The 20857-nt window shown below is 37.6% G+C and overlaps 1 protein-coding gene and 1 non-coding gene across 2 annotated transcripts in view; one reads left to right on the top strand and one right to left on the bottom strand.

The window, feature by feature from the left end:
* CHD9 (chromodomain helicase DNA binding protein 9) overlaps positions 1-20857 on the bottom strand; it is a 244561-nt gene that overhangs the window by 119949 nt on the left and 103755 nt on the right. The gene's annotated exons all lie outside the window — the stretch shown is intronic.
* On the top strand, positions 1717-1823 carry LOC126029069 (U6 spliceosomal RNA). Its single transcript, XR_007502726.1, has one exon. It is a non-coding gene; the product is annotated as a U6 spliceosomal RNA (small nuclear RNA).

The raw sequence follows: 20857 nt of genomic DNA, 5'->3' as shown, positions 1-20857 counted from the left end.
TTCCCTAATTCAGGCAGTCATCAAATTCTGTTAAATTTATTTGGGGTTTACTTTTTAAAGTTTTCCTCCTCCTTTTTTTGTACTAACTGCATTTACATTTGGTTATACAGGAAAACATTGTTATTTGTAAGAAGGAAATATATTGTTTTTGAGTGTGACAGAACATAAAGTAGGCAATCAACCCTCCTATGATTTAGTAAAAGAAGTTCTTTGGCGCTAGAGGTAAGGTGTCTGCCTTGCAAGCGCTAGCCAAGGAAGGACCGCGGTTCCATCACCCAGCGTCCCCTATGGTCCCCTCAAGCCAAGGGAAATTTCTGAGCGCTTAGGCAGGAGTAAACCCTGAGCGTCAAACGAGTGTGGCCGAAAAACCAAAACCAAAACCAAAAAAAAAAAAAATGTTCTTTGGGGTTTAGGGAGAGAGAACTCAGTTGTAGAGTACTTGTCCATAGGCATAAATCACAGTCAGTGCCTGACAACTATGAACATGCCAGCAACAATCCTGGAGCACCGCTGCTTGGGATTCCCAGCACCACAATTCCCAGCATACAATCTCTGAAACAGTGAGGTTAAGTGCATGATCCCACAGTGAGCACTACACAAGTGAGATCATTGATAAATAGAGCAATAAAGGAAAGGGAAAGGACATGATGAAAAAATAATTTACTAGAAAAGTAATAAATAGCATATTATAATAGAAATAAAAGCAAAAATATAAACGACAGGGGCACGAGTGATAGCACAGCAGGGAGGGTCTTTGCTTTGCATGCAGAGACCCAGGTTCAACCCCCAGCATCCATATGGTCCCTTGAGCAGTACCAAGAGTAATTTCTGAGTGCAGAGCCAGGAGTAAAATCCCTGAGCATCATTGGGTGTGACCTCCAAATATCAAACCAAACCAATAAAAACAAATAAGAAATATTTATAATTTAAATCTTTAGTATATCTTATTTTAATTCCTAAAATTAATTTCCTTGTAATTCACTGGTGATTTTCCATTTGTCATAAATTCAAAATAAAAGCTGCTTAAAGATAGAAAATAAAGGCAAGGATATTACTCTCCCAAAACCTGTGTTAGATGAAATATCTATCATCTATCTATCTATCTATCTATCTATCTATCTATCTATCTATCTATCTATCTATCTATCTATCTATCTATCTATCTATCTCCCAAAACCTGTGTTAGATGAAATATCTATCAATCATCTATCTATCTACCTACCTACCTACCTACCTACCTATCTATCTATCTATCTATCTATCTATCTATCTATCTATCTATCTATCTATCTATCTATCTATCTATCTATCTATCTATCTATCTATCTCTATCTAATAGGAAGAAATATATGCCCAAAAATTCTATCTATCTATCTATCTATCTATCTATCTATCTATCTATCTATCTATCTATCTATCTATCTATCTATCTATCTATCTATCTATCCATCCATCTATCCATCCATCCATCCATCCATCCACCCACCCACCCACCCACCCACCCACCCACCTACCTACCTACCTACCTACCTACCTATCATCTCTATCTATCTAATAGGAAGAAATATATGCCCAAAATTTTTAAAAATACGATGCAATATGGAGATGTAGCAGGATCAGAGTTTTAAATTTAAAGTATAGGCTAAGTAAGATAGGATAAGTGGTTTTAATGAAAATTCTTCAGAAAATTATTTTAATTTAAAAAGGGCCACATATGTGCTCGCTTTGGCAGCACATATACTAAAATTGGAACGATACAGAGAAGATTAGCATGGCCCCTGCGCAATGATGACACACAAATTCGTGAAGCATTCCATATTAAAAAAAAAAAAGGGCCATATGTAATATGAAAACAAGTAATATTGTGGTGTTTGCTTAATAAAAGTTCTCAATTTTCACTATTCCTTCTATATTTAATTTAGAATTCTACTATATACAAAGTAAATTTTTCTTTCTCTGCCTTTGTAAAATTGTTTCATTTATATCTATTTATTTTATTCTGAGTTATCTGCTACTGTGATAATTTATTCATTGTTCAAATTATGCCTGATTAGTTATTTAGAGTTCCTTCAAGTGGCCCCTTAGCCCTGTGTACCTCTATGCTGTACTTATTGACAACTTAATATAATCCAGATTCATGGTAAGATTACTTTAATAGAGTGGTTGAGGTAGAAGACATACTACAATAAATCAATATGAAAATTCAGTGTTAAATACTCTTCCTGAATAAATGAAAAGAAAACAGCAAATTATAACAGAGTTGGAAATTTGAGAATATTTATTGGTTACAGAAGCCTATAGGATGTTTAAATATACGTGTGAAAAGAGGAAGAAATCCGAAGAGTTTTAGTATAGTATAAGTAGAAAATTTTAAAGCACTACCCAGATAGTAATTCTCTTTTGGGGGGGAGGCATACCCAGAGGCATTCAAGGGTTACACCTGGCTCTTTGCTCAGAAATCATTCCTGGCAGATTTGGGGACCCAGATGAGGAGATAGCTCTGAGGATTAATGCTCATGCTTTAAATGCAGTTATTTAAAAATATATAGTCCCTGAACACTGCTACATTTGGCCACAAAACAAATTTAAAAAATATAAAAATGTCACTTAAAGAATAAAACATTTTAGAAAACATCTTGGAACTGAAGAAATAGTACAGAGCTAGGACATTTGCCTTGCACTGGAGGCTAGCCATGACCCTGGAACCATACATGGGCTCCTGCTCAGAGAGCCGCCCCTGACCATTGCTGGTGTAGCACACACATACTGCATTGAAGCATTGAATAAATAATAAAATAAATAATAAGACACCTCAGAAGTAATTTCCCTACTTAGAAGCGTTCACAATTTCTGGTATATTTTCTTACTTGAATTCACAATATTCAGTCATAGTTAAAAAAAAAAAACACTAAAAGGAGGGGCTATAGAGTAGTACAGTAGGTAGGGAACTTGCCTTGCACACAACTGACCCAGGTTCAATCCCTTGCATCTAACGTGATCCCCTGAATACCACCAGGGGTGGTTCTTTAGTGCAGAGCCAGATATAACCTGTGAACACTGTTGGTGTGGCCCCAAAACTAAAAACCAATGTACCCTACAAAACAGACATTAAAAAGAAAAACATTTCTTTTTTTTTCTTTTCATCATCTTTATTTCTACAAAGCTTTAATTCTTTTTTTTCTCAAAAAGCAGTTATTTTTTATCTTTATTTAAACACCGTGATTACAAACATGATTATAGTTGTATGATTACAGTCATGTAAAGAACACCCCCCTTCACCAGTGCAACATTCCCACCACCAATTTCCCAGATCTCCCTCCTCCCCACCCCCCTACACCTGTACTCGAGACAGGCTTTCTACTTCCCTCATTCATTCACATTGTTATGATAGTTTTCAGTGTAGTCATCTCTCCAACTGCACTCATCACTCTATGTGATGAGCTTCATGTCCTGAGCTGCACCTACCAGCCCTCATCTCTCTTGTCTCTGAGATACTGTTAAAAATGTCTTTCATTTTTCTTAAAGCCCATAGATGAGTGAAACCATTTTGCGTCTAAGAAAAACATTTCTAAAGAGTACTGGTAACAAGTCTTTCTAAAACAAAAACAAAAAAATATGTTGTGAATATTGTGATTGCCCAATATTCCCACATAGATGACTGTTGATCCAAAGTTCATAAAGCAATAAATCCATGAAAATTTATTAGAATGAATAATTTTTCCAAAGTAGTGTATCAAGTTGCCATCATCTATTTTTCTCCAGACAAAAACACAGATTGGAGTGCGCTAGTGGCCGTCTCGCAAAATAGATCTAAGTATAACTCGTGCACTTGTGCTAGTAGACCCTAATAAAGTAGAACTACTTAAGCTGTGATCAAATGGCAGCCTAACTAGCTTATAACACTAACCAATGTGCTCTCGATTCTTTTAACTATGTTTTTAAATGTCTTAATATGGTAAATACAAAGGGAAAAGTCAAGTCTTCCAGTGGGGACATTTGGACTTGGTTGTGTTGAAAAAAACTTATTTTTTAATTTATAATGTATTACAAAAATCAATGTTTAATTTTCAAAATTCTGTGGTAATTTCTAAATTATTTGAACGCTCAAGAGGTTACAGACAGATACATAAATCATGCCTAGGGAAAGTTTGCATAAATACATCTGCAATAAGAAAAATATTACCAGGTCAAAAAGAGTATATCAGGTCCAAGAAAATTTGCCTTGCACATGGCCGACTTGGGTTCAATCCCCAGCACTCTATATGGTCCTCTGAGCACCACCAGGAGTGATCTCTAAGCACAGAACCAGAAATGAACCCTGAGCACTGCCAGGTGCAGCCCAAAACAAAAAGAAAAATATTAGCCCTAGTTTAATCCTCAGAGCAGCATATGGGCCCCTGAGAACGATCATTCTATCTAGTAATGGTTTATCTTTATTCTTGATAGACTAATAGTTGAAGATAGCGCTTTTGAACAGTTAGCTGAAATATTATGAGCTGAAAAGTTTGATGGATAGGCACTGACATTCTTTATAAACTGCCAGTATTTTGTGTCATATCTCAAAAGACACAGAAATACACAGTCCTTACAAACAGATACTTATGTGTATTGGATTTCACTTTAAAAGTATGAAGAACGTGATTCTAAAAGATCAATGAAAGCTTCTCTTTCAGGGCAGTTTCAATATTATTCAAGTCAGGTTTCAGTATATCCTGAATTGTTAAATAATAGGCAACCACAAAATCAAAGAACACAAAATTTCAAACTTAAAATCAGTTCAAAGGAACTATACATTTGCATACCTGCAGCCCAATACACTATGTCACAAAGAATTTAAAAAAAAACTGGATAAATGTAGAACGAAATTGAGCAAAGTTTGAGATGGCTCTATTCTTTTTTTTAAAAATATTTTTATTTAAACACCTTGATTACAAATATTACTGTAGTTGGGTTTCAGTCATGTAAAGAACACCTCCCTTCACCAGTACAACATTCCCATCACTTGGGACATAGGCTCTATTATTCTAACCAATAAGAATAAAGAATAAGAACAAACCAATAAGAAAAAGGTTTGACCTTTGTCCTTCAGCTTCTGGACAGGAATTACCTGACAGGAGAGCTTTTGTTTAGTAGGAATTGACTACAAGATTTAGACTGCTTAAATCAATCATATCTGGAGTGTGAACTTTGAGTTACCCAGTGTCAGTTAACCAGGAGGTTGAGATCAAACTCATGGGCTATTAATTAATCAATCATATCTATGTAATAGGGCTCCAATAAAACTCTGATATGAAGCTCTGGTGAGTGAGCTTCCCTAGCTGGCTATACTCCAACCAGGATGTATTTGTAACATACACGAATGCTAGAATCTTATTTCTACAGAAAGTCATGTGTTTAAACCCTAAAACACAACCTTATTTATTCCCTATAATGCATACATACACAACAATAGAGGATAGCAAATAATGGCCTCCTTGCCAAGAGGCCAACCTAGTAAGGTGTGTCCTCCCTGCCAAAAACAAAAACAAATCACAATTTTAAGAATTTTCAGTATTGTTCTAGGGGCCAAAGAGATAGTACAGCAGGTAAAGCACTTGCCTTGCATATGGTTGACCTGGCCTAGATCTTCAGAAACCCCTAAACACTGTCAGAAGTGACTACTTAGTGCAGAAACAGGAGTAACCCTTGAGCATCACCATGTATGATTAAAAATAAGTTATTTTGGGATGATACCAGTGGACAGGTGCTTGCATTGTACATGGCTGGACTAGATTCAATCCCTGCCACTCCATATAGTCTCCAGAGCACTGCCAGAAAGGAGAGATCCCTGCGCAGAAAGCCAGGAGTATACTCTGAACATGTTAGGTTTAGCCCCAAAACAACAACAACAACAAAACAACAACAACAACAACAACAACAACAAAAAGGTTTCTCTTGGAAAACTCCAGAATAGTGGCAGAAATAAGAGAAGTCTTGGGATTATGCTAACCTTGCAGTTTTGCTAACTCTTAGTAATATTCTGCAATGAAAAAAAATTGATGGGAAAAGAAACAAATTTTGATCTGATAACAATCCTCATATGTTGGCTCCAATTAATGTTTTCAAATTTTTAAAAAAAACTAGTAAAGGAGGAGCCGGAGAGATAGCATGGAGGTAAGGCGTTTACCTTTCATGCAGAAGGTCATCAGTTAGAATCCCAGCGTCCCATATGGTCCCCCGTGACTGCCAGGAGCAATTTCTGAGCACGGAGCCAGGAAAAAACCCTGAGCACTGCCGGTTGTGACCCAAAAACCACAAAAAAAAAACCTAGTAAAGGAATAAAAACTAGGATTAGCAATGATTCCATTTTACCCTGGCTTATCTATAGGAAATCTGGTCTGAAAAACTATTTCCCTAAATCTATGCTAAAGTATTTCTTTTCTAATCTTTATAAATGGCAACATTTATTATATGGAACATTTATATGTAACCACATTGGATTTAAAAAAAAACTGATATAAACATCTAATTATCTTAAAAATTTAAAAGCCTATTTCAAAAAAAGAGCAAGAAAGCACTGCTTTTTCTTTTTCTTTTTTTTTTTGGTTTCTGGGCCACACCCAGGGATGCTCAGGGGTTACTCCTGGCTGTCTGCTCAGCACGGGGGACCATATGGGACACCGGGATTCGAACCAACCACCTTTGGTCCTGGATCGGCTGCTTGCAAGGCAAACGCCGCTAGCACTGCTTTTTCTTAAGCTCAAGAAACATCATCTAGCCCTGAATCAATGAATTGTTCCTGAGTTTAAGAGCTACAAAGATATGATTTCAACCAACAACTCTGGTAGACTAGAATTTTTGAGCTTTAAAGGAGACCACAGCCCCATCAAACAGGTAGCAATTTTGTGAGACTCTTAAGGAAAAAAACCTTTGTTTTATCTACACATTTGACACTATAAAATTATGATAATAAATGTGTATGGTTTAAAAACATTAATGTATGGTTATCAGTATAATGAATAACAAAATATATTTTTATATATATGACTAAATAATTCCAATAATACCAATAACTATTTTTGGTAAAACACAAAACTAAAAAGAAAACTAATATATGAGGTTATAAATTAGAATGGTGGTAAGCTTTGGAGTGAGAGCAAGTATTAACTAGTAGGAGATCCATAGAGCCGTCTATAATTAGAATACTTCATTTCTTGATCTGGATATTGGTTATATACATGAATGACTAAAACTTATCAAATTGTTCATTTTTAATTTTTGTATTTTTCTGTATCTCTTTTGTAGTTTTGTGGTTTTTTTTGTATTTCCTTATAGTTTCTAGATATTGTACTTCAGGAAAATGCATATTAAATATTATAATTTTAAAACTAAAGGCTATTATTCATCTTGTTATTGTCCTTCCTGGGTAAAGAAGTCATTTCATTCAGATGTAAGGAAAAGACAAGCTGTTTTCTAGTGCAGTGATTAATTCAACACTAAAAACTTAGTTTTTCCTCCCTATCTTTTATAATTGGCTGTGGTGCCAGCAAATTTTAGTTTTGATGCTTCTACACTACTTTACTATGTTACCGACTGAGACACAAATTTGGAGGTTTGTTTTTGTAGATTTTGGGGGGCTTAGATAAAACAGTGCTGAGGCTTAATCCTAGCTCTGAGTTCTGGGTTCATTCCTAGTGGGGCTCAAGAAGGTTGTATGTGGTGCTAAGAATCGAACATACCTTCACTACAGAACTTATATACAAGCTTGATAGGATTTGCACTCTTAGACTGTGAAGCTCATGAACATTTTGGTTGTAGTGTTGGCCCACGGTTTGCTGTGGTGCTCACACATTTGCTCATCATGCACTGCACTTCCTGGAAACAGTGCCAGCTAGCATATCATCAAAAAGTCATGCTTGATAATGGTGATCATGCTCATTTAGTTGTATTCACACACACACCTGGCTATAGTATAGTGACACCAGGAATCACAGACTGCAGAGCTACCAAGATTGAACGTTTGGCCTTTTTCTTACTGAGGGCATTTTAATCCACTGAGCTATCCCAGGATTCTATTTTTCTTCATTCACTGGTGTTGAGCTTTTGTTCAGAAATAAAGCCTGTATTTATTTTAGATCTCTCTTAATAGCATGGTTGTTCTCTCTTAATATTAATTCTCAAAAACTTGGTTCAATTCTAACAATACTGAAATACTCTCATTTATTTTTAAAGATATACAAATAACTACAATTTATTTCTTGGTCTGGATATTGGTTACATACATGAATGACTATGAAACTTATCATATTGTTCACTTACAATTTTTGTATTTTGATAGTAGTAGACCCTTTCTCTAAAAGATATCCTAGTAATTATCTATTTGGAACTCAGTTTGTATTATCACGTTTTAAAAATTCTTGCTAGTATATTTGTTACAATATACAGTAGCTATTTACAAGACAAGTTTGTAATCAAAACTTGTATCTTTAAAACCTCTTCGGTGGGGGAGAGGAAGGGGAACAAAAAAAAAAAAAAACCTCTTCGGTGTATGGCACAGTTTCATTGTAGGATGAGAATTATAATGGTAACTAAACTAAGAAGAATGCTATGAATTTAAATAAGACACTTCAATAAAGTATTGACAGTATTTGACGTAAAATAAACATTCATCAAATGCTACTTTTTTTTTTTTTTGGTTTTTGGTTTTTGGTTTTTGGGTCACACCCGGCAGCACTCAGGAGTTACTTCAGGTTCTACACTCAGAAATTGCACCTGGCAGGCTCGGGGGACCATACGGGATGCTGGGATTTGAACTGCTGTCCTTATGCATGCAAGGCAAACACTTTATCTCCATGCTATCTCTCTGGCCCCAGAACCAAAAATAATTTTATATTTTGAGTTTATATATATATGTATATATAAATCATTTAATTGAACACCATGATGCAGAATTACAAAGTTGTTCAGTCATACAATGTACAATACCACTCACGAGTACACATTTCCTGCTACCAATGTCCTCAGCTTCCACCTCACCCTACCACCAATCCTCTCCCCTGACTGTTTTTGTAGCAGACATCCAAAAATAATTTTAACGTACTTCCCAAGTGAACATAAAAGCAGCAGGATTAATTTCATTCTTCTCTATTTTATAATTTATTTTTTCATTAGTTTGAATTATACCACCACAAACTAAAGCAGTATTCTAATTTTGATAATTTATGCTAGCCTAGACCCTATTGGTAGAAAACATTTGGTAAGAATCTACCCCAAAACACAAAAGCACTAATTAAAAAAGATAAGTGTGCACCTATGTTCATTGCAGTGCTTAGTGCAATAGACCAGAATATGGAAACAACTCAAATGTTCAGAACTTAGAAGAGTGGATGAAGTTATGGCAATAAAGTAACATGTAGGTACAAGAAAAGATGAAACCAGACATTTTGCTACAACTTGATGGAACTGGAAATTATCATGCTAAGCAAAATAAGCCAATCGAGGGCAAGAATTGGATTATCTCACTGGCTGTGACTGTGGTTCACAGGGAAACAAAACAAGAATATAGATAATGCCAATTGATAACAAATTCTGGGTACTAGAATTCAAATATGAGACTATATAGGGAAGTAGTAGACTAGATTGACACAGAGGCATGGATGATGTCTTGGGAACCTCGGTGAAGTAACTTGTTTATATGTCAACAAGATAATTCCTTAAACATATAAAACATATAAAAACTGGCCAGAGAGATAGCATGGAGGTAAGGCGTTTGCCTTTCATGCAGAAGGTCATCGGTTAGAATCCCGGTGTCCCATATGGTCCCCGTGCCTGCCAGGAGCAATTTCTGAGCATGGAGCCAGGAGTAACCCCTGAGCACTGCCGGGTGTGACCCAAAAACCACACACACACACACAAAAAAAAAACAAAAACATAAAAACTAATTTTGGGGTGGGGGTAATCACACCCGGTGGCGCTCAGGGGTTACTCCTGGTTCTGCAATCAGAAATCATTGAGGTCCGTCCAGAGTTAGCCATGAGCGAGGCAAAATGCCCTATTGCTGTGCTATTGCTCCGACCCCACAAAATCTAATTTTTGAAAAGACTATATTATACTTAAGTAATACATTCAACAATAAATGTTTTGGAAAACAGTAGATTCAATACAAAGTTATTTACAAAATCTTGAAACTCTTATTGTAGATATTTCATGTATATAAATTTAGGTAACACTTAATACATCAGGAAATGAACTAGAACAATAATAAATTAATATAACGGATACTTGGAACTATGCTGTGTAGGAATAAATTCATTTTTTATAATGAAGAGATAAAGATATTTATTGGAATGGGGCAGAGAGATAAAGCAGCAGGTAAGGTGGCTTGGCTTGCCTATAAGATACTGACCCCACATTTAATCCTTGTACCACATCCATATATTGTCCTATGAACACCTTCAGAAGTGACCACCGAGTAGAGTCAGGAATAAGCACTGAGTATAGCTTTGTATGGGCCCCCAAATAAAACAAAACAAAAAAGCAACAACAGCAACAACAAAACAAAGATATTCTAAAGTAAAAGTATAAGAAAATGCCTAACAAATGAAGATTTATATAGATCATTACAGAAACATTACAGAAAACATTCTGTTCAATCAAATTCTGAGATGTTACTTTGTATTTGATTTGAAGCATTACAAAGTTTTTATTAAATGTTTACTCTAAGAATTTCATAGAGAACTAGTAGTAATTGAGCTTGACTTGAGGGGGCAAAATGATTTAAAAAAAAAAAAAACAACCACCACTGATCCTCAGTAAACTGACTATAACTTTTTTGTATTTTTAAAAAGCCATTGAAGATGGAGTACTGTGAGGAAATCAACCCATAGTCTTATATATATTCAAAGTACATACCCAACAACTGCCATACATTCCTAATCCCCCAAATTTATTATTTTTTAATTACAATATTTTTTAAAAAGTTGGGAAAGAAATCAGGTTTGTCTGCATTCAATGTCTATCCTGTAGATAGTCACATAAACCGACATAATCTTTAACAGCAACAGATGGGTTTAATCCCTCTATGAAGGAAGATTGCCTTCAGAATGAGTTTTAGAGGGGCCAGAGTGACAATACAGCAATAGGGCATTTGTCTTGCATGTAGCCAACCCAGGTCCAATACCCGGAATCCCATATGGTCTCCTTAGCATTTCCAGGATTAATTGCTAAGTGAGGAGCCAGGAATAAGTCTTGAGCACTGCCAGGTATGGGCCTAAAACAAAAACATAGAATGAGTTTGGGAGATAGGGGAGAGATCTCAAAGAGCTGGAAAGCATCTTCTGAGCACTTCTAGAGCTAGTAGGCATATTTCCAAAAACAAACAGAAAAAGAGTTTAGAAATCAATGTATATTAACTAGAAGTTTGTTAGCTTCTAGTGTGTGCTAGTAGTGTATTGTATTCTGTGAGTGCTTTCAGGAAGAAGGGATTAAAAATGATAATTAAATAGGACACTTGAAGAATCGCTACAAGGTCTTTAAAGAGTTGAGGGAATAAAAATGTAATATTAATATATAGCCCTATAACACATTAAAAAATAAAAACACTTGGGGCCAGAGAGAGTACAAAATCATTGCTGGTAAAACTCAGGGGATCATATGGGTTGCTAGGGATTGAACCCAAGTTGATTCATGCAAGGCAAGTAAGTGTCTTACCCACTGTATTAGCTTCCAGCCTCTAAAATAAATATTTTTATAAGATATTACACAGTATGTGTTGGCAAGTTTGGAGATACTGCTAGTGGCAAAGTAAAATGTTGCACTTACACCAGAAAATAGCTTACAAGTTAAAATGAATTGTCATATTATCAAGCAATTCTATTCCTACATATATCCCCTAGGAAGAAAATGAAAATTTACACATTTTTTGCACACGTCGGTAGAATAGTATTCATAATAGCCTAAATATTTTAAAATACAAATATCCATCAATAACAAATGAACAAGTGTTTATTTTGCACAACAATGTCTATTTGATAATAAATGAAACATCAACTCATTCTATAACAGACACCCCTGAAGATATAATAGTAAAATAAAAGAATTCTGTCATAAAGGACCATGTATTTTATGACTCCATCTATTTGAAATGTCCAGAAACAGGGGCCAGAGCAACAGACAGCACAGCAGTGAGGCATTTGCCTTGCATGTGGCCTACCCAGGACATATCCAGGTTCGATTTCTGGCATCCCACATGATCCCGAGCATGCCAGAAATGATTTCTGAGCACAGAGTCAGGAGTAACCACTGAGCGCCACCGGGTACCCAAAAACCCAAATAAATAAATGTTTGAAACCAGAAACAGTAAAACCATAGAAAAAAATAGATTAGTGTCTATATTATCAAGTTTTAGAAGAAAATAGGCAGTGACTGTTAATAAATATGAAGTTTTCAGCTTCCAAGAATACTCTCAGAATGCAATTAGGGGAGAGAAGGAAGCACTGTAATGATAGTTGGAAATGATCAAGAAGTGGGTGCTGAAAGGAGATTAAGTGATATGCATGATACCCTTTTAGTAACAATGTTGCAACCATAGGTCAAGGGAGGGTAGAAGTAGGGAGAGAGGGGATGAAGGAAGGGAGGAGAGAGAGGGGGAAGGGAGGAGAAAAAGAGAAAGAGAGGAGAGGGAGGGATAAAGAGGGGGGATAGAAGGAGGGAGGGAGAGAAATATCTACCATAGAGGCAGTCAGGAGGGAAACTGGGGACAATGGTGGTGGGAAATGCACACTGGTGGAGGATGTTGGACATGGTGTGAGTGAAAGTCAAGCATGAACAAAGTTAACTTTGTAACTGTTTATCACAATTAAATAATTTTTAATGCTCCAGAGAAACATTTCCTAGAGATGAAATGCATACTTTGTATGTGGGAGTGTAGGCTAAATGTCTAGCACTCGGTGGTCCTCTCAGAACCACTACATATGTTCCCTACAAACACAAAAAGAATATTTTCCTATTTCTTTTTCACCTGGACATATCAAAAGTGGGATACAAAGTTTTTCCCAATTTTATTGCCACTTAAATATTTTTTCTGATTTGCTTCTTGTTCTTCTATAACAATGTATAAAAGATCTTTTTTTCAAGACTGCCAGTTTCTTTTCATACCTACTCATTATCATTTATCCTTTTCAACATATTTTGTTAGAAATTGTTTCTTATGGGGCCAGAGAGATAGCATGGAGGTTGGGCGTTTGCAGAAGGTCGGTGGTTCAAATCCCGGCATCCCATATGGTCCCCTGACCCTGCCAGGAGCGATTTCTGAGCATAGAGCCAGGAGTAACCACTGGGCGCTGCCAGGTATGACCCAAAAACCAAAATCCAAAAACCAAATAAAAAAAAGAAAGAAAGAAATTGTTTCTTATAAACTTTTCCTAAAGTATCTCTACAGACTAAGGAATTTTACAAAGTTTCAGGTCTAAATATTGGAGGGTAGGACCACACTTGGCTATGCTCTGGGTTTACTACTGGAGCTCGGAGACCATATGTGGTCCAGAGGATTGAACCCAGCCAGAGTGTCCACAGACAAGACAATACCTTCTTTATCATGTACTAAGAAACATACCATCATGAAATTACAGGTATACATACTGAAAATATGTATTACAGAGCCAAAATAATGGTTTGTTCTAGAAAGGGAGAGAAATGGACTAAAAACAAAATATGATGTAGAGCAGGGGGATGCATCTCAATTGCTTGACCACATATACTGCATTGTAGGTTCCACCCTAGCACTACATGGCTCTCTGAGTACCTGGTGGTGTAGCTCTGGTGCCTCCAAACCTCTGCCCTTTCTACTATCAGTTATCAACACATTCTAAAATAATTTTTTTACTATAAATTAAAAGAATTATACAGTGCTTTTAGATGCCATTGCTCCAAATTATCCTGAATATTAGCTTGTTTTACATATAGAAAAAAGTTTTAAAAGCTATTTGCTTGATTTGGGCCCGGAGAGATAGCACAGCGGTGTTTGCCTTGCAAGTAGCCGATCCAGGACCTAAGATGGTTGGTTCGAATCCGGTTGTCCCACATGGTCCCCCGTGCCTGCCAGCAGCTATTTCTGAGCAGACAGCCAGGAGTAACCCCTGAGCACCACTGGGTGTGGCCCAAAAACCAAACCCCCCCAAAAAAAATCTATTTGCCTTGGCTACAAAATGTCCAATTTAATGCTCAAAAGTTCCGATCAGTTACTAGAATTGAACTTATACTGTACTTTAGTATAAAATATTCCCGGGGCCAAAAAGACATATTACAGACAAGAAAATTTGTCTTGCTGATGGTAGGGCTTAAACATAATTTTGGCATCAAATCCAGTGTTTTCCCACTTTATTAAAGAAATTTGCATGTGAAAATTCACCTCCAAAATTAGCTTTTTTTTCATCCCTGGAACTGAAAACAATGACTAATGCCAAGAACAAAGAAGAAAAAAATGTTAATTCCTGTCCAATGAATAACTTTGTAAAAGAGCTGTTTAATGACAAAACTTCATAATTCAGTTTGCTAAGCCATTGTGGATTAATTTACTAACTGATAGAACCAAACATGTAACATTAAAAAAGTACTGAGGAGGGGTTGGAGAGATAGCATGGAGGTAAGGCGTTTGCCTTTCATGCAGAAGGACGGTGGTTCGAATCCCGGCATCCCATATGGTCCTCCAGCCTGGCAGGAGCGATTTCTGAGCGTGGAACCACCCCTGAATGCTGCCGGGTGTGATCCAAAAACCAAAAAAAAAAGTATTGAGGAGGGACCGGAGAGATAGCAAAGTGGTAGGGCATTTGCCTTGCATGTAGCCAACCCAGGAGGAGAGCAGGAGGGGCCCATTTGTATTCCCGGCATCCCATATGGTCCTCCAGCCTGCAAGGTGTGATTTCTGAGTGTAGAGCCAGGAGTAGCCCCTGAGCACAACTAACTGTGGCCCCAAAACCAACCAATCAATCAATAAATAAAAATTTAGAAAAAAAGTATTGAGGAGGATCCAGAGCAATAGTGTAGGAAGTAGGGTGTCTGCCTTGCAAGTGGTCAACTGTGGTTCGATCCCTGTCATCTCATATTGTCGTCCCTGGAGTACTATCAAGAATAATTCCTGAGTGCAGAGCCAGGAATAACTCCTGAGAATCACTGGGTGTGACTGTAAACCCACAACTAAATTAAATTTAATTTAAAAAATACTGAGTAGCCAGAGATGTGACAATGGGTTGAGGGCTTGTCTTGTACATGGCCAACTAGGTTCAATCCTGGCACCTAATATGGTCCTCTGAACCCACCAATAATGGTCCAGAGTACAGAGATAGATCCGTGAGTATCACCAGCTGTAGTACAAAAACAAAACAAAACAAAAAAACTTTTTAAAGTACTGGAAACACATTATAAAGGAATATCAGCAATCATGATTTTAGAAATAAAGCAATACTCTGGAAATCAGTTTATTTGATTAAAAAAATACAGAAAGCAGTTATTTTGGGGACTGGAGGCATAGTACCATGTGTAGGGCACTTGCTTTTCAAGTATCCAAACTAAGTTCAATCACCAGTACCTCCTGTAGTCCCAAACCCCACCAGGAGTGACTCCAGAGTGCAGAGCAAGTAGTAAGCCCTGAGCACCACTGGGCTGTGGCCCTAAAACAAACCAAAAAAGTGGTTACTTCCATTTATATGGTAATGAATGAGTTTTCGTCTCTGTTTCTTTTTTTTTTTTTTTTTTTTTGGTTTTTGGGCCACACCCGGTGTTGCTCAGGGGTTACTCCTGGCTGTCTGCTCAGAAATAGCTCCTGGCAGGCACGGGGGACCATATGGGACATCGGGATTCGAACCAACCACCTTTGGTCCTGGATCGGCTGCTTGCAAGGCAAACGCCGCTGTGCTATCCATCCGGGCCCCTCGTCTCTGTTTCTTACTTTTAAAAATCTGATGAGGAACAAACAAACAAACAAAATTTAGGCAAAACTGTTATTTTAGTATTACCTACCTTTTTAGATCTTTATTTTTATTGTTGTTCTGTTTTATTTTGGGGCCATATCCAGCTGTACTCGGGGCTTACTCCTGGCTCTATGCTGAGGGATCACTCCTCTCAGGCTCAGGGGACCTTAATGGATCTCCAGGGATCAAACCTAGGTAAGTCACATACAATGCAGGCACCTTGGCCACACTACTATAGCTCCGGCCTCCACTTTAGATATCTTATATATTGTCCACTATATATTGTCTACGTATTTGTTTTGTGGGTCCTTTATCCCTCCTCATTTTAAAAAGTCTCACACATGACAGTATTCAAAATATATATGTTGATTCAATAAATCACAATTACACTAATGCTTAGTGTATATCATGGCATCAAAAATCTGTATTCATCTTTTAAAAAAACTTAGGGCCAGAGAAATAGTATATTTATTTTAAGGTGCTTATTTTAAGGCATCTCTAACACCACATTCAGTTCCTCATGCACCACGAGGGGGCACTCTTGAGCACAGAGCCAGAAATAGCCCTGAAGGTAGGTAGCATTTGACCAAAAACAAAAACAAAAACAAATAAACAAAAAACCAACAAAACAGAAATGTAAGTCCCTATTTCTAATAAAATTTTAACTGAAATAAAATACCAAAAAATTCCACTTAATTCATATACAACAAAGCATTATGTAGAATTATAGATGTTGACAAAGAACAGGTAAAACTGAATAAGAAATTTCTGGAATTTTTTTCATGTAATCATACACTAGTAAGAAATTATACCAGAGTACTCTTAGTTCCTTTTGCATTACACAAGATTAAAGTAAGTGAGTTCTATGGAGAAATAGCTGATTCTAGGTCTCCAGCAAAGAAAATCAAAACATCCTCTTGACAGTAACCACATGTAAAGGGAAAGAGGGGGAGGGAGAGGAGACTATAGAGAGAAAGGGAGAGGATAAGGGAGAGGGAGAGGGAGGGGGTAAAGGGAAGGGAGAGGGAGGGAATTAGTGAGAGGAAGGAAGGGAGAAGTATCTGCCAGAGATGGGCAGGTGGGAGGCAGGAGGGAGGGTGAGAAGCAAACTGGGGACACTGGGATTAGGAAGGGTGTTGGGCATTGTGTAACTAAAAATAAATCATGGATAACCTTGTAACTATCTCACAACGATTCAAGTAGAATTTTATAAAAATAAAATATTTTGCTCAATCAACAAAGGAAATCCTTTTTTTGTTTGTTTGTTTTTGGTTTTTGGTTTTTGGGCCACACCCGGCGGTGCTCAGGGGTTTCTCCTGGCTGTCTGCTCAGATATAGCTCCTGGCAGGCACGGGGGACCATATGGGACACCGGGATTCGAACCAACCACCTTTGGTCCTGGATCAGCTGCTTGCAAGGCAAACGCTGCTGGGCTATCTCTCCTAGGAAATCCTTTTTGAACTGTAACATAGAAAGGTACTTAGAGATGAGTGAGAACATGATAAAAGGGTTTGATTGAAAAGATTTCCACATCGGCCGGGAAGGTGGTGCTAGAGGTAAGGTGTCTACCTTGCAAGCGCTTGCGTAGGACGGTTCGATCCCCGGCGTCCCATATGGTCCCCCCAAGCCAGGGGCCATTTCTGAGCGCTTAGCCAGGAGTAACCCCTGAGCATCAAACGGGTGGGGCCCAAAAACAAAAAAAAAAAAAAAATAAAAGAAAAAGAAAAAGAAAAGCTTTCCACAGCCAAACAGCAGAAATGATAGCAAAGTTTTTAAAGGAATGTGAGTTCAGAGGTTAGAGAAATAGTAAAAGGATTGAGGTACATGCCTTGCATGTAGCTAAACTCAGTTCAATTTCCCTGGCAACACATGGTATCCCAAACACTGCTAGGTGACCTGTGTAATCCCCAAAACTACAAGGTCTAAACAGTACCACATCCTAGCCAAAAGAGACCTTGGGGCCTCCAGAGCCCACTTGGGAACCAGTCCCCTAGCCTCACCCAACAAAACAGAGTGGCAGCCTCAAGTTTGTGAATACCACAGTATACCAGGCCTTATTGTCACTACAATAGTCAACGTTAACGACTGTAGAGGTATGACCCTCCTCATACCCCAATCCCAGGAAGATCTGCAAGCAACAAGAAATAACCCATATCAGGTTATGAAGATAAAACAAGTTCAGGAACTTCCACCATAAGCTAGCAGCAAGCAGGCAAAAGGGCACTGGCAGGCAAACAGACAAGCTGTGGAACCAAAACTGTGTAAGTCTTTCTGAACCGAGGTCTTTATTGGGAAGAGTAGGACCACCCCATGGGTAGAGAATAGGTTGGGACATGGGGGCCAATTCAGAGGTTCTTCCTGCTCAGGTGGGTCAAGCACATGCAAAGAAGAAATCACCTTAATTATGATAAAAAAAAAACAGTTACATCAACAAACAGAATAAAAGGAATAAAAATAACTTAAAAAGGGGCTCTGTAACTGCAGCATGTAGGGTGCTAGGATTGTACACAATGCTAAGGACTTCTAGTACTAACACAGTACCTGAAATATAAATAGAAGAAACTCAGACTGTTTCTTGTATATTTACTATGGGAGAAAGGTAATTCAGTAAAGTGGAAAATAGTGAATTTAGAATGTCTGAGAAGTACTGAGTAACTAGCTGATTTCTGACACCCTGAATTCTTGATACCTTAAATATTTATATGTAAATTTCAAGATATCAAATATACAAAAATAATATATACCAACATATTACTAAAAAGACCAGACAATGTAAATAAGATCACCTTTAAAATAAACTATACGAAGGGTGGGCTAATGGATGTGTTTGAGGCCCCGATTCTTATAATTACATGATTCCCAGCACTGCCGTACCTGGTGCTCCTAAGAACTAGTAAGTGTGGCCATAGTGGCCTATGAGCACAGGCTTTTTGTTGTTGTTTGTTTTTTGGGGCCATACCCGGTGACGTTCAGGGGTTATTCCTGGCTATATGCTCAGAAATTGCTCCTGGCTTGGAGGACCATATGGAACGCTGGGGAATTGAACCGCAGTCCATCCTAGGCTAGCGCCAGCAAGGCAGAAAAGCCTTACTGCTCCACGCCACTGCTTTGGTCCCCTATGAGCATAGCTTTAATGGGCCCAAGTATTGAACTGCCATGCCTACAATGTCATGAGCTGTCATGTCATGTCATGTTATCACCAGTACCCCAAGACCCCTGAGTACCACCTAGAAGGCATTCTCCTGGAAAATACTATGTCGATAGTATTACTACTGCTAAGTATGCTTTCCATATTTACCACGTTAATTTTTTTAGGTTACTTCTAAAAGACTTACTTTCATTTTATGAACTTAGGGAAATAAAATTTATTTACCAATATAATTTAATACCTCTAATTATGCTTTCAATATTTACCACATTAATTTTCTTAAAGTTACTTCTAAAAGACTTATTTTCATTTTATGCACTTAGGAAAATAAAATTTATTTAGCAATATAATCTTGTAAGTATGTCTTTTGGCAACATTTCTTTTTGTAGAAAATAACACTCAAAATCACATAGCAGTTTTATAAGCATTTTGCAATAATTTCTATTATAACTAAGTAGACGTAGACACTAAAATGAAAAGTTCCAGTTTTTGTGAATTTGTCGTTTAAAAAAGCAATTAGGCCTTGGATAGTTTTTGTATGCTATATTACAAAATGTTTATTATTTTAAAAAATAAAATATTTACAAATTGCAAAATATCAAGAAACAAAGAGTTAATCTAGAAACAATATTAGTTTCTTTAATATTTGCTTATTTGTTGGCCTCCCAAATGGTGGTCTAGAGGTCCAGAGGCTACTCAGCTAAGGAGTTAAAGAATATGAGTATATGATCCTGTTTGTTTGGGTCCTGTAGTGCCAAGAACATCCATGGCAATCCTAGCAATACTGGGGGCCTTTAATATGTGCCTTAAATGGCTATACTATCTCTGATCTCTAATTTTTTGTTTAGTTTTGTTTTGTGGCAACTACTCAGCAATGTTCAGAGGTTATTGTTGGCTCTGGTATCAATAATTATTCCTGGTTGTGCCAAGGGATCATATGGGATGCCATTTGGCCTCAATTACTAATTTTTGGTTTTTTGTTTTTGGGTCACACCAGGCTGCGCTCAGGGATTACTCCTGGCTCTACACTCAAGAAATCGCTCCTGGCAGGCTCAGGGGACCATATGGGATGCCAGGATTCGAACCACCATCGTTCCACTTTATCTCCATGCTATCTCTCCAGCTCCCTAAATTACTAAATTTTTTTTTTTTTGGTTTTTCGGGCCACACCTGTTTGATGTTCAGGGGTCATTCCTGGCTAAGCGCTCAGAAATTGCCCTTGGCTTCGGGGGACCATATGGGATGCCGGGGGATCAAACCGTGGTCCTTCCTTGGCTAGCGCTTGCAAGGCAGACACCTTACCTCTTCTAGCGCCACCTCACCGGCCCCCAATTACTAATTCTTAATTAAAAAATTTGTTGTTGGTTTTTAGTTGAGTAGTGCTTCCAGCACTACCAGTTCTTTGAGCTATCTCCCTGGACCCAAGGAATTTCTTCTTTAAATGGTCAAAGGCCAAAGAGATAGTACAACAGATAGAGTGCTTGCATAGATCAGGGTTTGATCCCTGGCACCCATATGGTCTCTTTAGTCCCACAAGAAGTATCCTTTGTACATAGAACCAGGAATGTACTATCTCTATGACCCTGAAGAGAAAATTTTAGAAATCAATGTTATTTCTTTCTTTTTTTGTTTTCTTTTTGGTTTTTGGGCCACACCTGGCAGTGCTCAGGGGTTACTCCTGGCTGTCTGCTCAGAAATAGCTCCTGGCAGGCACGGGGGACCATATGGGACACCAGGATTCGAACCAACCACCTTTGGTCCTGGA

This window comes from Suncus etruscus, chromosome 14 (assembly GCF_024139225.1).
Source record: "Suncus etruscus isolate mSunEtr1 chromosome 14, mSunEtr1.pri.cur, whole genome shotgun sequence".
In the NCBI taxonomy this organism is placed as follows: Eukaryota; Metazoa; Chordata; class Mammalia; order Eulipotyphla; family Soricidae; genus Suncus; species Suncus etruscus.
Note: the sequence above shows the minus strand (reverse complement) of the source record. Positions and strands in the feature narration are given on the sequence as shown.